We start from the raw sequence: 16,233 nt of genomic DNA on the forward strand, positions 1-16,233 counted from the left end.
TTCGGGGTCGGTGGACCAAGGAGGAGTCTCTACTCCTGATAAATATTCTGGAACTGCGGGCAGTGTTCAATGCGTTGACAATGGCAGAACAGAACTGTTCAAGTGCTATTGGACAATGCCACCATGGTGGCGTACATCAATCATCAAGGTGGTGCTCGAGGCCGCATGGCAATGAGGGAAGTATCACGGATTCTTCAGTGGGCAGAACGCCATCTGCCGGCCATATCCGCAGTGTTCATTCTGGGGGTCCTACACTGGGAGGCAGACTTTCTCAGTCATCAGGACGTACACGCCGGAGAATGGAGCCTACATCCAGAGGTAGATAACAATAATACAAATATCCTCAATCAAAAAGGAAAAAATCAAGCGCTCCTAATTGTGCAATATTACTATATAAGTATACACACACCTTTAAATGTGCAACAGCTGCTCTCAAAAGGTGCTCTGAACACCTAATAAAACAAAACTAATATTGTCTGAAATTTATCAACAATAAAAGAGAGCGCATAAATAATACAATGACAATTTATTGTTAAATATAACACTTAAAATGCAATATTGCTAATCATTAAAAAATGAATGAAACCGCACTATTAGAAACCACTGAACTGATCAATCATATATATTTGTGTTTTCCAAATGATTATGGGAAGAAAAGAAACAGTTCTCAATTGCGCTGAGGAATGTAAATGTTCAATGTCCCACCAAAAGGATTAAAGACGGTAAAAAGAACACTAGAACCATGGCAGGTCCACTTGATCCTCTTATGAAAGTTGCAACATTTGTATAGATGAAGTATGATGCAGTAGATTCCTCCCACAGCACGTAGGTAAGGCTACAACCCCCCACCGCAGTCCGACAGTATAGTATCTCACCGCTGCAGATGTAAGAAGAGACCCGCTTCCAGAGCTCCTGGGCAGTGCGGTGCTCGTCGGTGCGGCAGTCAGAAGCGGAAGACGTCCCAGCAAGGGAGAGGGGGGGAAACCACACACCACGGCTGTATATAGCAGCTTGAAATGATGATCAAAATGCTGGATCAGCGCTGTGGCTGTAAAGTGCAGTGGTCAGGATTCACAATAATGCGGTTAAAGTCCCTTATCCTTAACGCGTTTCTCCGACATAGGGCAAGTCGGTTTCATACAATAAATTGTCATTGTATTATTTATGCACTCTCTTTTATTGTTGATAAATTTCAGACAATATTAGTTTTGTTTTTACATCCAGAGGTGTTTCAACTTCTCGTGGACAAGTGGGGCCTTCCAGATGTGGACCTGATGACGTCTCGACACAATCACAAGGTTCCGGTCTTCGGAGCAAGGACAAGGGATCCTCAAGCAGCGTTAGTGGATGCTCTGTCAATCCCATGGATCTATCGGCTGCCGTATGTGTTCCCTCCGGTGTCACTCCTGCCCAGAGTAAAACGGAAGTTCAAGCAAGAAGGAGGAAACCTACTTCTGGTCGCTCCAGCGTGGCCCAGGCGGCACCGGTTCTCCGATCTACGGGCCTCTCGTTGGATCGTCACCTTCTACTTCCACAACGACCAGATCTCCTTGTTCAGGGCCCTTGTGTTTACCAGGACTTGGCCCGTCTGGCTTTGACGGCATGGCTCTTGAAGCTTCCGTCCTGAGGGCCAAGAGTTTTTGTGAGGTGGTCGTTCAAACTATGTTGAAGGCCCGTAAGCCGGCTTCGGCTCGGATTTACCATAGGGTCTGGAATGCTTACTTTATTTGGTGTGCGTCTCTCAATCATGACGTTTTCAAGTTTATCGCGGCCAAACTGTTGGCCTTCCTGCAACTGGGCCTGGACTTAGGCATTCGTCTGGCCTCCCTCAAGGTTCACATTTCTGCCTTGTTGGTTTGGTTTCAGAGGATAATTGCTGCCCTACCCCATGTTCATACTTTCACTCAGGGCGTAGTGCGGATTCAGCCTTCTTATGTACTCCCTGTGGCCCATTGGGATTTGTCGGTGGTACCGGAGGCCTTGCAAGAGTCTCCATTTGAACCTCTTGCCTCTGCTGTCCTTAAGTGGCTGTCCCTTAAGGTGCTATTTCTGCTGGCTATTGCTTCAGCGAGAGGCGGTTCTTAGAACGCGGCCAGGTTATTTACCCAAGGTGGTGTCTTCCTTCCACCTTAACCAGGAGATTGTGGTTCCAGCCTTTAATTCTCCTGAGTTGTCTTCCAAAGAGCGGTCTTTGGATGTGGTACGGGCTCTCCGTATCTATGTGAAGAGAACTTCCTCTATTAGGAAATCTGATTCTCTTTTTGTATTGTTTGGTTTTCACAAACGTGACTGGCCTGCTTCCAAGCAGACTGTGGCCAGATGGATTAGAATGGTGATTGCACATGCTTAGGTACGAGCTGGTCGTCCGGTTCCTGCTACCATTAATGCCCATTTCACTCGGTCGGTTGGACCTTCTTGGGCGACCCACCGTGGTGCGACCCTTGAACAATTGTGCAAGGTGGCAACGTGGTCCTCAGGGAACACGTTTATAAGGTTCTATGCCTTCGATACCGCCGCTTCCCAGGATGCTTCCTTTGGACGCCGGGTTCTTGTGCCCGCTACAGTGCGTCCCCTCCCATGAGGAACTGCTTTAGGACATCCCCGATGTTAATCCTTGTGGAGCCCAGTGTACCCCGCAGCAGAAAACGAGATTTATGGTAAGAACTTACCGTTGTTAAATCTCTTTCTGCGAGGTACACTGGGCTCCACAAGGTGCCCACCCTGACGCACTTAGCTTCTTTAGGTTGGTATTGGCATAGCCGCTGACACCCTCTCCTGTGGTGAGTGGGTGGTGTAATTGGCTACAAGCGATTGTCGTCTCTGGTACCTGCTACTGCATTGTGCTGGTTAACGAAACTGGGCTCCTGTGCACGGAGGCGGGGTGATATAGGAGTAGGCACTATGCATCTTGGGAAGAAGGTCAAAGCTTTGAGCCTGTTGGTGCCTCGGATCAAGATCCTACTCTACACCCTGATGTTAATCCTTGTGGTGCCCAGTGTACCTTACAGAAAGAGATTTAACAACAGTAAGTTCTTACCATAAATCTCGTTTTTTTCTAGTTGTGTCATTTATATAATAATAATAATAATAATAATAATTTTGGGTGTAAGGAAAATGCTATATGAAGAATGTCCATTTTTTGTGTACAGTATGTCCCATATTTCTTCACCTCCTCCCAAAAACTCTCAGTCTTGATCCATGTGATTGTCTCCTCATTATACAATGGCTACTGTGTCCTAGTGACAGGAGTGGGCAGGGGCGGATTGGCCCACAAGGACACCATGACAGATTCCGATGGACCGATCCCATACTCCCCTCAGCCAGGCTGATTCACACTCAGGCTGGGCTGGCTCACACTGCTTCCAGTATTTGCAGTTCATTGGAATGCAATCCGGAAGTTAGGCTAGCGGGCACATCCAGGTGCCGCTAGCCATGAAAAGTGGTGAAGCTGTTCTACCAATGGGGGACCTGGAGAAAGTTAAGCATCCTCTCTCTGGCCCCTGCCAAAGGTCTCTTCAACGAGCCCGGCCTGGGAGCAGCAGCATTGCAATGGTCGGAGCCAGGTTCCTACACCCACCGCCCTCCTTAGCTCCCACACTCTCACTGAACTGGCCAGAGCGGCAACTGAGCACTGAAGGGGACCCAGCAGAGAGGTTATTTTTAATTACATTATTTGCATTATCATGTTAGTGTAAGGGTTAGGGCGTCCCCGGTCACAGTGTATGGTTTGGGGACTGGACAGGAGCAGGATGTACTTTGTTCTCAGGATGCCAGCTGATCAGGTTGCACTCACACCCAGCCCTGGAACAATCTCTAATGCAAAGTCCTCCAGCCCTATAGCTGCCCAATGTCTGTCCATGATGATGGGCCTATTTATGTAATGTGGTGGCTACGTATGTAATGCTGTGGCTACATATGTAAAGCGGTGGTTACGTATGTAATGTGGTGCTATTTATGTAATGTAGTGCTAGTCATATAATGTGGTGCTATATGTGTAGTGCCGTGCTATGGGGGTGATTCCGAGTTGTTCGCTCGCTAGCTGCCTTTAGCAGCATTGCACACGCTAAGCCGCCGCCCTCTGGGAGTGTATCTTAGCTTAGCAGAATTGCGAACGAAAGATTTGCAGAATAGCGAAAAGAAATTTCTTAGCAGTTTCTGAGTAGCTCCAGACCTACTCACGATTAGCGATCAGTTCAGTCAGTTTCGTTCCTGGGGGGTCATTCCGAGTTGTTCGCTCGTTATTTTTTTTCCGCTATGGAGCGATTAGTCGCAAACTGCGCATGCGCAATGTATGCAGTGCGCCTGCGCCAAGTAAATTAGCACAAAAGTTTGGTATTTTACTCACGGCGTAACAAAGTTTTTTCATCGTTCTGATCGGAGTGTGATTGACAGGAAGTGGGTGTTTCTGGGCGGAAACTGGCCGTTTTCTGGGAGTGTGCGGAAAAACGCAGGTGTTTCAGGGAAAAACGCGGGATTGGCTGGAGAAACGGGGGAGTGGCTGGGCGAACACTGGGTGTGTTTGTGACGTTCTATGCGGTTCTATACATGTATACATGTAATGTGGTACTATTCGTGTAATATGGTGCTATTCATGTAATAATGTGGTGACTATGTATGTAATCAGGGGCAGATTGGCCACTGGGACAGATTCCGCTGTGCTGGTCCCCTGTGTTTGTGTTTCACTACTTGTGTGCTCCCCCCCCCTGTACTGTGCTGTATGTAGTGTGTGCCCCCCCCCCTGTACTGTGTACTGTATGTAGTGTGTGCTCCCTCCCTGTACTGTACTGTACTGTATGTAGTGTGTGTGCTCCCCCTCCTTGTACTTTGAAACATATAAAGTAAAAAAAAAATGAGTTTGTAGAATGAAAAAGCAATAAAATTAGAAGTAGATTAAAGGCATGACAGGAGTAGACACTGAAAGTGGGCATATCAGTCCATGTATATTCAGACGTACAGATGTACGCCAGGGAAGGGCATTGTAGCAGCATATGCATAGTCGCAGGTAAACATTAGCATAACGTAAAGCAAAGGAGGCCCCAACTGTGTCTATCTCACAATCAGGACCTCTGAGGAGTGAGCCCCGCCCTCCTCATAGGCCCCTCCCCTCAACAGACTCCGCCCCCATTAGGGATGCTTCCAAAAATTTCCCGGGCTGGTGTTCGATCCCAATCCACCCCTGGGAGTGGGTGTAATATTATTAGGCGCTCCTCACACCTAATAATGTTAAACCCACTCCTGCCACTAGGACACAGCCAGCAGCTGGTGGATAAATGTTGAACGAAGACAAAGGGTATAAATCCATGTGCACGTATATCCTGTATCATTAACAACCAATCCTCTTACAGATTGATATACAGGAATACTATTTATATAGTAACCTGTATAGATAACGGACATAGGCATACAAATAAAGCATAATAGCACCTTCAGGGCTAGGTGCAGGTTACTAATTACAGTATTGCATACCTCCCAACTGTCCCGATTTCAGCGGGACAGTCCCGCTATTCAGACACTGTCCCGCTGTCCCTCCCGCGGGTCACAGTGTCCCGCGGGTGGGGGGGCAGTTGGGGAGGCTTTGATCACCCGCTGCTCTGCTCTGCAAAGCAGCGAGTGATCTCTAAATAGATGCTGTGCGCACGCGCACAGCATCTATTCAGTGCAGGGAGTGAGCCGGGGGCTGCCCAGCTGCTCAGGGAGCGCTGGGCACGCCCCCAAAATGACTAAAACGGACCCACGGCGCGTGGCCACGCCCACTCGATTGTAACCACGCCCCTCCCATATGAGGCCACGCCCCCTTTTCGGGGCGTAGAGTGTCCCGATTTAGGAACATTCAAAGTTGGGAGGTATGGTATTGATCCACACATGTGAGTGAGCAGATAGCAGAGTAGACAGCCTGACCACAGGGTTATGTGAGGGTCACAAGCATGGGACACAGGATGAAGAGGACGCTGTCTGTGAGAGCTTATAGCAGCAGCCGATGCTGTTTAATTGACTGGTCGCATCCTGTGTGACCAGGTCAGATAAAGCACTTGCTGGTGTCAGAGCCGGCCCTAGCCAATATGATGCCCTAGGCAAGATTTTGGCTGGTGCCCCCTAGCACCACCGCTGGTTCCGCCTCTGACCTTGCACCTCTTTCCCAGCACCATCACCCCTCATCCATAGCAGTCCTTATTTTGGGGTTTGTACCCCCTATATTTTAAATAGGAACAATTCGCACATTTGGCGCACAGCCCAAAAAGGGGTGTGTTTTTGCTGGCAAGGGGCATGGACACACAATAGTAACCCCAATTCCAATTACACCACTCAGTACTGCAACTTTATTCACATTTGATCATGCGATAGTGTCCATAATTCATATTACTTCCCACAGTAGTATCACTTTACCTTATAAACGTTACTCCTCACAGTAGAGCCCCTTATTCACATTACATCACACTGAATTGCTCCTTATTCACATTACACCACACCCTATTGCTCTTTATTCACATTCGATGACACAGTAGTGCCCTTTCTATACGCAACGCCATATAGTAGAGCACCTTATACACATAATGCCACACAGTAATGCCCCTTACACATATGAGACACATTTTTAATGTCCTTATAAACATAATGCACCTTACACATTATGACAACCTTTATAAATGTCCTTTTACACGTAATGTCCCTTACACATATGCCGCACATTATTAATGCCCTTATACACATAATGACACACATAGTGCCTCCTACACATTATTAGTGCCCACATTATTTTCACATTATTAGTGCCCCTATACACATAATGACACACATACAGTAGTACCCTGTTACACATATGCCGCACATTATTAATGCCATTATACACATAATGACACACATAGTGCCCCTTACACATATGTTGCACATTATTAATGCATTTTTACATGACACACATAATGCTGCTTACACATATTCCGAACACTACAGCACAACCAACCTACTCACATGCACACAACACTCACACTAACACTGTGACCTCTGCCTCTGCTTGAATTCAGATGTGTCCTCATAAATCTTGCCTCAATGCTAAAGTCGGGCACATTCGTTTTAATGAAAATGCATCTTATTTGCATTGCTATGTCGCTAGGATGCACAATCAGCTTCTGCTGATTAAAATGATATGCAACATGCATATATACTGCGTGAGACTGTGGTTGTATCTGCATATGACATGCTACACACAGAATATAGGCATGCCGCATATCATTTTAATCAACAGAAGCTGCTGATGCCCCTAGGCATATCAAATGCCATAGGCAATTGCCTAGTTTGCCTATGCCTATGGCCGGCTCTGGCTGGTGTGGTTGCATCTGATGTGCCCATGCCAGGCAAGTGGTTAATTAGAGGTATCTAAGTGCCATAAACAGTGGTTTGTCCTTAATTGAGGTTATCCCTGATATATAATGCAAGAGTGAAAAACAACGTAACAACAGTGGAAGTTTGGTTCATACAAAGCCTTACATAGCCAAAGATAAATAGGGGAACCTCGCAGTTAAAATCTATACATATAATAAAACTGTAAGGGTTGTGTCTGTACATAGAATATTTTCTCTGACGTCCTAGTGGATGCTGGGACTCCGTAAGGACCATGGGGAATAGCGGCTCCGCAGGAGACAGGGCACAAGAATAAAAGCTTTAGGATCAGGTGGTGTGCACTGGCTCCTCCCCCTATGACCCTCCTCCAAGCCTCAGTTAGATTTTTGTGCCCGAACGAGAAGGGTGCAGGCTAGGTGGCTCTCCTGAGCTGCTTAGAATAAAAGTATATTTTAGGTTTTTTATTTTCAGTGAGTCCTGCTGGCAACAGGCTCACTGCATCGTGGGACTAAGGGGAGAAGAAACGGACTCACCTGCGTGCAGAGTGGATCGGGTTTCTTAGGCTACTGGACATTAGCTCCAGAGGGACGATCACAGGTTCAGCCTGGATGGGTCCCGGAGCCGCGCCGCCGGCCCCCTTACAGAGCCAGAAGAGCGAAGAGGTCCGGTGAAATCGGCGGCAGAAGACGATCCTGTCTTCAGACTAAGGTAGCGCACAGCACCGCAGCTGTGCGCCATTGCTCTCAGCACACTTCACACTCCGGTCACTGAGGGTGCAGGGCGCTGGGGGGGAGCGCCCTGAGACGCAATATAACATGATATACCTTAGATTGGCTAAAGAATACATCACATATAGCTCTGGGGCTATATGGATGTATTTTAACCCCTGCCATTTTTTACAGAAAAAGCGGGAGATAAGGACGTCGTGAAGGGGCGGAGCCTATCTCCTCAGCACACAAGCGCCATTTTCCCTCACAGCTCCGCTGGAAGGACGGCTCCCTGACTCTCCCCTGCAGACTTGCTACTGAATCAGGGTAAAAAAGAGAAGGGGGGGCACTATTGGCAGCTAAAAAATATAAACAGCAGCTATAAGGGATTAACACTTATATAAGGTTATCCCTGTATATATATATATAGCGCTTGGTGTGTGCTGGCAGACTCTCCCTCTGTCTCTCCAAAAGGCTTGTGGGGTCCTGTCCTCTATCAGAGCATTCCCGGTGTGTGTGCTGTGTGTCGGTACGTGTGTGTCGACATGTATGAGGAGGAAAATGATGTGGAGGCGGAGCAATTGCCTGGGTTAGTGATGTCACCCCCTAGGGAGTCGACACCTGACTGGATGATCGTATTTAAAGAATTAAGTGATAATGTCAGCACTTTGCAAAGAACGGTTGATGACATGAGACAGCCGGCAAATCAATTAGTGCCTGTCCAGGCGTCTCAGACACCGTCAGGGGCCCTAAAACGCCCGTTACCTCAGTGGGTCGACACAGATCCAGACACAGATACTGAGTCTAGTGTCGACGGTGAGGAGACAAACGTAATGTCCAGTAGGGCCACACGTTACATGATCACGGCAATGAAGGAAGCATTGAACATTTCTGACACTACAAGTACCACAAAGAAGGGTATTATGTGGGGTGTGAAAAAACTACCAATAGTTTTCCCTGAGTCAGATGAGTTAAATGAGGTGTGTGATAAAGCGTGGGTTTCCCCCGACAAAAAACTGCTAATTTCTAAAAAATTATTGGCACTATATCCTTTCCCGTTAGAGGTTAGGACACGTTGGGAAACACCCCCTAGGGTAGATAAGGCGCTCACACGTTTATCTAAACAAGTAGCGTTACCGTCTCCTGATACGGCCACCCTCAAAGAACCAGCAGATAGAAGGCTGGAAAATATTCTTAAAAGTATATACACACATACTGGTGTTATACTGCGACCAGCAATCGCTTCAGCCTGTATGTGCAGTGCTGGCGTCGCGTGGTCGGATTCCCTGACTGAAAATATTGATACCCTGGATAGGGACAATATACTGTTAACTATAGAGCATTTGAAGGATGCATTACTATAAATGCGTGATGCACAGAGGGATATTTGCACCCTGGCATCAAGAGTAAGTGCTATGTCCATTTCTGCCAGAAGAGCGTTATGGACGCGACAGTGGTCAGGCGATGCGGATTCCAAACGACATATGGAAGTATTGCCATATAAAGGGGAGGAGTTATTTGGGGCTGGTCTATCGGACCTGGTGGCCACGGCAACGGCTGGAAAATCCACCTTTTTACCCCAGGTCACTTCACATCAGCAGAAAAAGACACCGTCTTTTCAAACTCAGTCCTTTCGTTCCCATAAGTACAAGCGAGCTAAAGGCCATTCCTTCCTGCCCCGGGGCAGAGGAAGGGGAAAAAGACTGCACCATGCAGCCGCTTCCCAGGAGCAGAAGCCATCCCCTGCTTCTGCCAAGTCTTCAGCATGACGCTGGGGCTTTACAAGCAGACTCAGACATGGTGGGGGCCCGTCTCAAGAATTTCAATGCGCAGTGGGCTCACTCGCAAGTGGACCCCTGGATTCTACAGGTGGTATCGCAGGGGTACAAACTGGAATTCGAGGCGTTTCCCCCTCGCCGGTTCCTGAAGTCTGCTCTACCAAGTCTCCCTCCGACAGGGAGGCAGTTTTGGAAGCCATTCACAAGCTGTATTCCCAGCAGGTGATAATCAAGGTACCCCTCCTACAACAGGGAAAGGGGTATTATTCCACGCTGTTTGTGGTACCGAAGCCGGACGGCTCGGTGAGACCAATTTTAAATCTAAAATCCCTGAACACTTACATAAAGAGGTTCAAATTCAAGATGGAATCACTCAGAGCGGTGATAGCAAACCTGGAAGAAGGGGACTATATGGTGTCTCTGGACATCAAGGATGCTTATCTCCACGTCCCAATCTACCCGTCTCACCAAGGGTACCTCAGGTTTGTAGTACAAAACTGTCATTATCAGTTTCAGACGCTGCCGTTTGGGTTGTCCACGGCACCTCGGGTCTTTACCAAGGTAATGGCCGAAATGATGATTCTTCTTCGAAGAAAAGGCATCTTAATTATCCCTTACTTGGACGATCTCCTGATAAGGGCAAGGTCCAGGGAACAGTTAGAAGTCGGAGTAGCACTATCTCAGGTAGTGTTAAGTCAGCACGGGTGGATCCTAAATATTCCAAAATCGCAGCTGATTCCAACGACACGTCTACTGTTCCTAGGAATGATTCTGGACACAGTCCAGAAAAAGGTGTTTCTCCCGGAGGAGAAGGCCAGGGAGTTATCCGAGCTAGTCAGGAACCTCCTAAAACCAGACCAGGTGTCAGTGCATCAGTGCACGAGGGTCCTGGGAAAAATGGTGGCTTCTTACGAAGCGATTCCATTCGGAAGATTCCATGCAAGAACGTTTCAGTGGGATCTACTGGACAAATGGTCCGGATCGCATCTTCAGATGCATCAGCGGATAACCCTGTCAACAAGGACAAGGGTGTCTCTTCTGTGGTGGCTGCAGAGTGCTCATCTACTAGAGGGCCGCAGATTTGGCATTCAGGATTGGGTCCTGGTGACCACGGACGCCAGCCTGAGAGGCTGGGGGGCAGTCACACAGGGAAAAAATTTCCAGGGCTTGTGGTCAAGCATGGAAACATCTCTTCATATAAACATTCTGGAACTAAGGGCCATTTACAATGCCCTAAGTCAAGCGAAACCCCTGCTTCAGGGTCAGGCGGTATTGATCCAATCGGACAACATCACGTCAGTCGCCCACGTAAACAGACAGGGCGGCACGAGAAGCAGGAGGGCAATGGCAGAAGCTGCAAGGATTCTTCGCTGGGCGGAAAATCATGTGATAGCTCTGTCAGCAGTGTTCATTCCGGGAGTGGACAACTGGGAAGCAGACTTCCTCAGCAGACACGACCTTCACCCGGGAGAGTGGGGACTTCACCCAGAAGTCTTCCACCTGATTGTAAACCGTTGGGAAAAACCAAAGGTGGACATGATGGCGTCACGTCTAAACAAAAAACTAGACAGATATTGCGCCAGGTCAAGGGACCCTCAGGCAATAGCGGTGGACGCTCTGGTGACACCGTGGGTGTACCAGTCAGTGTATGTGTTCCCTCCTCTGCCTCTCATACCAAAAGTACTGAGAATCATAAGAAGGAGAGGAGTAAGAACGATACTCGTGGTTCCGGATTGGCCAAGAAGGACTTGGTACCCGGAACTTCAAGAGATGCTCACGGAAGACCCGTGGCCTCTACCTCTAAGAAAGGACCTGCTCCAACAGGGGCCTTGTCTGTTCCAAGACTTACCACGGCTGCGTTTGACGGCATGGCGGTTGAACGCCGGATCCTGAAGGAAAAAGGCATTCCAGATGAAGTCATCCCTACCCTGGTCAAAGCCAGGAAGGATGTAACCGCAAAACATTATCACCGCATTTGGCGAAAATATGTTGCGTGGTGTGAGGCCAAGAAGGCCCCTACAGAGGAATTTCAACTGGGTCGTTTCCTCCATTTCCTGCAAACAGGACTGTCTATGGGCCTAAAATTAGGGTCCATTAAGGTTCAAATTTCGGCCCTGTCGATTTTCTTCCAGAAAGAACTGGCTTCAGTACCTGAAGTTCAGACATTTGTAAAAGGGGTACTGCATATACAACCTCCTTTTGTGCCTCCAGTGGCACCTTGGGATCTCAATGTTGTTTTGAGGTTCCTTAAGTCACATTGGTTTGAACCACTCACCACTGTGGACTTAAAATATCTCACATGGAAGGTGACGATGCTGTTAGCCCTGGCTTCAGCCAGGCGTGTGTCAGAATTGGCGGCTTTATCATATAAAAGCCCTTACTTAATTTTTCATTCTGACAGGGCAGAATTGAGGACTCGTCCTCAATTTCTCCCTAAGGTGGTTTCTGCTTTTCACATGAACCAACCTATTGTGGTGCCTGCGGCTACTAGGGACTTGGAGGACTCCAAGTTACTTGACGTTGTCAGGGCCCTGAAAATATATTTTTCCAGGACGGCGGGAGTCAGAAAGTCTGACTCGCTGTTTATCCTGTATGCACCCAACAAGCTGGGTGCTCCTGCTTCTAAGCAGACTATTGCTCGTTGGATTTGTAGTACAATTCAACTTGCACATTCTGTGGCAGGCCTGCCACAGCCAAAATCTGTGAAAGCCCATTCCACAAGGAAAGTGGGCTCATCTTGGGCGGCTGCCCGAGGGGTCTCGGCTTTACAACTTTGCCGAGCAGCTACTTGGTCAGGGGCAAACACGTTTGCTAAATTCTACAAATTTGATACCCTGGCTGAGGAGGACCTGGAGTTCTCTCATTCGGTGCTGCAGAGTCATCCGCACTCTCCCGCCCGTTTGGGAGCTTTGGTATAATCCCCATGGTCCTTACGGAATCCCAGCATCCACTAGGACGTCAGAGAAAATAAGATTTTACTTACCGATAAATCTATTTCTCGTAGTCCGTAGTGGATGCTGGGCGCCCATCCCAAGTGCGGATTGTCTGCAATACTTGTACATAGTTATTGTTACAAAAATCGGGTTATTATTGTTGTGAGCCATCTTTTCAGAGGCTCCGCTGTTATCATGCTGTTAACTGGGTTCAGATCACAGGTTGTACAGTGTGATTGGTGTGGCTGGTATGAGTCTTACCCGGGATTCAATATCCTTCCTTATTATGTACGCTCGTCCGGGCACAGTATCCTAACTGAGGCTTGGAGGAGGGTCATAGGGGGAGGAGCCAGTGCACACCACCTGATCCTAAAGCTTTTATTCTTGTGCCCTGTCTCCTGCGGAGCCGCTATTCCCCATGGTCCTTACGGAGTCCCAGCATCCACTACGGACTACGAGAAATAGATTTATCGGTAAGTAAAATCTTATTTTTTTTGGAACTATACTACTAGGGACTGTTTCTGGACTATCAAGATGAAAAAACCACTTCTGTATGAATTTGGATTGCACCTTCACTACTGTATAGCTTAGTGACCTAGAAAGAAACTGAAGTATGTACTATATGATCTTGATGTGACATCAGGGAGAGGAGCAATAAAGGAAAAACCAGACACTTTACATTTGGCTCATGAAGTGTGCAGGCTCCTCCAAAATAACTATACAGTATGTGTGGAAGTTTTGAACTCTCTTAGTCCAGCTGGACTTCCAGCATACAGCACTGCACTGAAAGTTGATGTTCCTTTCATGCTTCTGCGGAACTTGACTCTGCCCAAGTTATGCAACAGAACCCGACGTAAAGTGACTGCTCTGCAGAGGAACCTAATTGAGTCAGAGATTCTAACGGGATGTGGTGCAGACCAGACTGTGTTTATACCACATATACTCCTTATCCCCAGCAACTTTTATTTTCGATCCAAGCCCGCTGTTTCCTGTAAGCATCTGATTCGCTATGACGATCAACACTCAGGCCTGCAGGTGTAGGTCTTAGGACCAGCTGCTACCCCCATGGGCAGCTTTACATTGGCTTGCTCATGTGTTAGTAGCCCCAAAAATATTTTTGTGTTAGTCCCTGAAGGAAAACAAACTGCAGACATTGTTTACAATGAAATTTTGTGATCAATGTGTACAATGTAAAATATTCACCACAATATTAAATTGCACTACTGTCTTTGTAAAATTATTTCCTCTGAGCAATAACAGAATGCGTCTGAAGTCGCGGACAATCACTGGTAATTATATTCTGATGTGAGTGTAATAGTTTTAAACAATAAGTGAAATCACACTTCCCTAAGGTCAGTCATGCAAAAGACAACAGGGGCCTCAAACCAGAAATAACCAGTCTTGGCCAGTCTGGTGGGCTGTGTGAGGTCATGCTGTGATGTCATAATGCCAACTGCCTATATCAAGCTGTGCTATTGCTGTCTCTTGCCATTACCTCCAGAGGCCTGGCACAGGACAGCTTACTGGCAGAAGAAGATACTTGCATAAGGTTAGTGACTGGACAAAGTTAAAGGCAGCTTAATTCAAAGCTTCGGCAGAATTTTAGCATGACTACTAATATATGACTTATGACCTCGGGGACAGCAAAGTATTGGATAAAAACAAAATCTCACACCTACTGGGACAGTGCCATTACTTAACAACCACAAGCGGCTGCAACTGGGTAATTGGAGATATTTGAAGAGCGCTGTCTAGATGGGCCTATAATGTACCTAATTAATCCTTTTTGTGTGTCTGCACCTATGACATCTTCTTGGAGTTGTTTGGTGAGCCTGTAATGTTGCAAATTAAATCCTGTATGCTCTCTCTGTCTGCCTAAATCCCAGTATGCCAGTATTGCAGGCTGTTCCATTTTACCTAATGTGCAGAGGTGTAAGGGAATTATATTGTGCTTTAGTCATTATGTTTGTTTTTATCCAATACTATATATAGCTTGCAGTTGTAACCCCTACACGCATCGGAAATAAGTGATAAAGTGGTTTTGACTTTTTCTTAAATAGAGTTCTAAATACTGACAGAATGCTAGGGCTTTGCCTCTTTTACCTCCCTCTTCCCCTTTTCCCTATTTTGTCTCTCTTTCTCTCTCTCTCTCTCTCTCTCTCTGAGCCCCTTCCCCACCCGACCTCAACCTGTCTCTTGCTTTTGTTTTCTCTCTCTCTCACCATCGACATGTAGGTGCAGTTTTCACCAGCCGAGGCTTCCGACATCTTGTTCCTCTTTTAGGACAAGTTTGTAAGAATTCTGGACCAATCTTGGTCCAGAATTCCCTATTTTTTTAATGCAGAGTAAATAATACTACTAATAATAATTTAAAATATAATAATAATAAGAAAAAGACAGAAGGGGTGACTGGGGAAGCAAAGTTAGTGGGTGGATTGATTATCTGGGCAAACTCTGCATAATCTCTTAATGCCTAGAGGGACGGGCAGTCCTTCAGCCATGGGTCCCCAGAGGTTTCCTTCACAAGGGGTTTTTCCTCTCCTTAGTGTTGAAGGATGACTCTTAGTGAGTCATAAGGCTTAAACCATCTTGTTCCTCTTATAGGACAAGTTTTTAAGAATTCTGGACCAATCTTGGACCGGAATTCCCTATTTTTTAATGCAGAGATTTATAATACTACTACTACTACTAATAATAATAATAATAATAATAATAATAATTAATTATTTAAAATATAAGAAAAAGAACGTGAAGAAGAAGACAGAAGGGATGACTGGGTATGTGGGTGGGTGGAATGTCTGGGCAAAATCTGCATAGTCTCTTAATGCCTTGAGGGACAGGCAGTCCTTCAGCCATGGGTCCCCAGAGGTTTCCTCCACAAGGGTTTTTTTCCTCTCCTTAGTGACTCATCGTGAGTCAAGAGGCTTCCGCCATCTTGTTCCTCTTATAGGACAAGTTTTTAAGAAATGTGGACCAATCTTGGTCCGGAATTCCCTATTTTTTTTACTGCAGAGTAAATAAATAAGAATTTACTTACCGATAATTCTATTTCTCATAGTCCGTAGTGGATGCTGGGACTCCGTCAGGACCATGGGGAATAGCGGGCTCCGCAGGAGACAGGGCACATCTAAAAAAGCTTTTAGGTCACATGGTGCGTACTGGCTCCTCCCCCTATGACCCTCCTCCAAGCCTCAGTTAGGTACTGTGCCCGGACGAGCGTACACAATAAGGAAGGATCTTGAATCCCGGGTAAGACTCATACCAGCCACACCAATCACACCGTACAACTTGTGATCTGAACCCAGTTAACAGTATGATAACACAAACGAAGTAGCCTCTGAACAGATGGCTCACAACAACAGTAATAACCCGATTTTTGTAACAATAACTATGTACAAGCATTGCAGACAATCCGCACTTGGGATGGGCGCCCAGCATCCACTACGGACTATGAGAAATAGAATTATCGGTAAGTAAATT

This window comes from Pseudophryne corroboree, chromosome 2 (assembly GCF_028390025.1).
Source record: "Pseudophryne corroboree isolate aPseCor3 chromosome 2, aPseCor3.hap2, whole genome shotgun sequence".
Lineage (NCBI taxonomy): Eukaryota > Metazoa > Chordata > Amphibia > Anura > Myobatrachidae > Pseudophryne > Pseudophryne corroboree.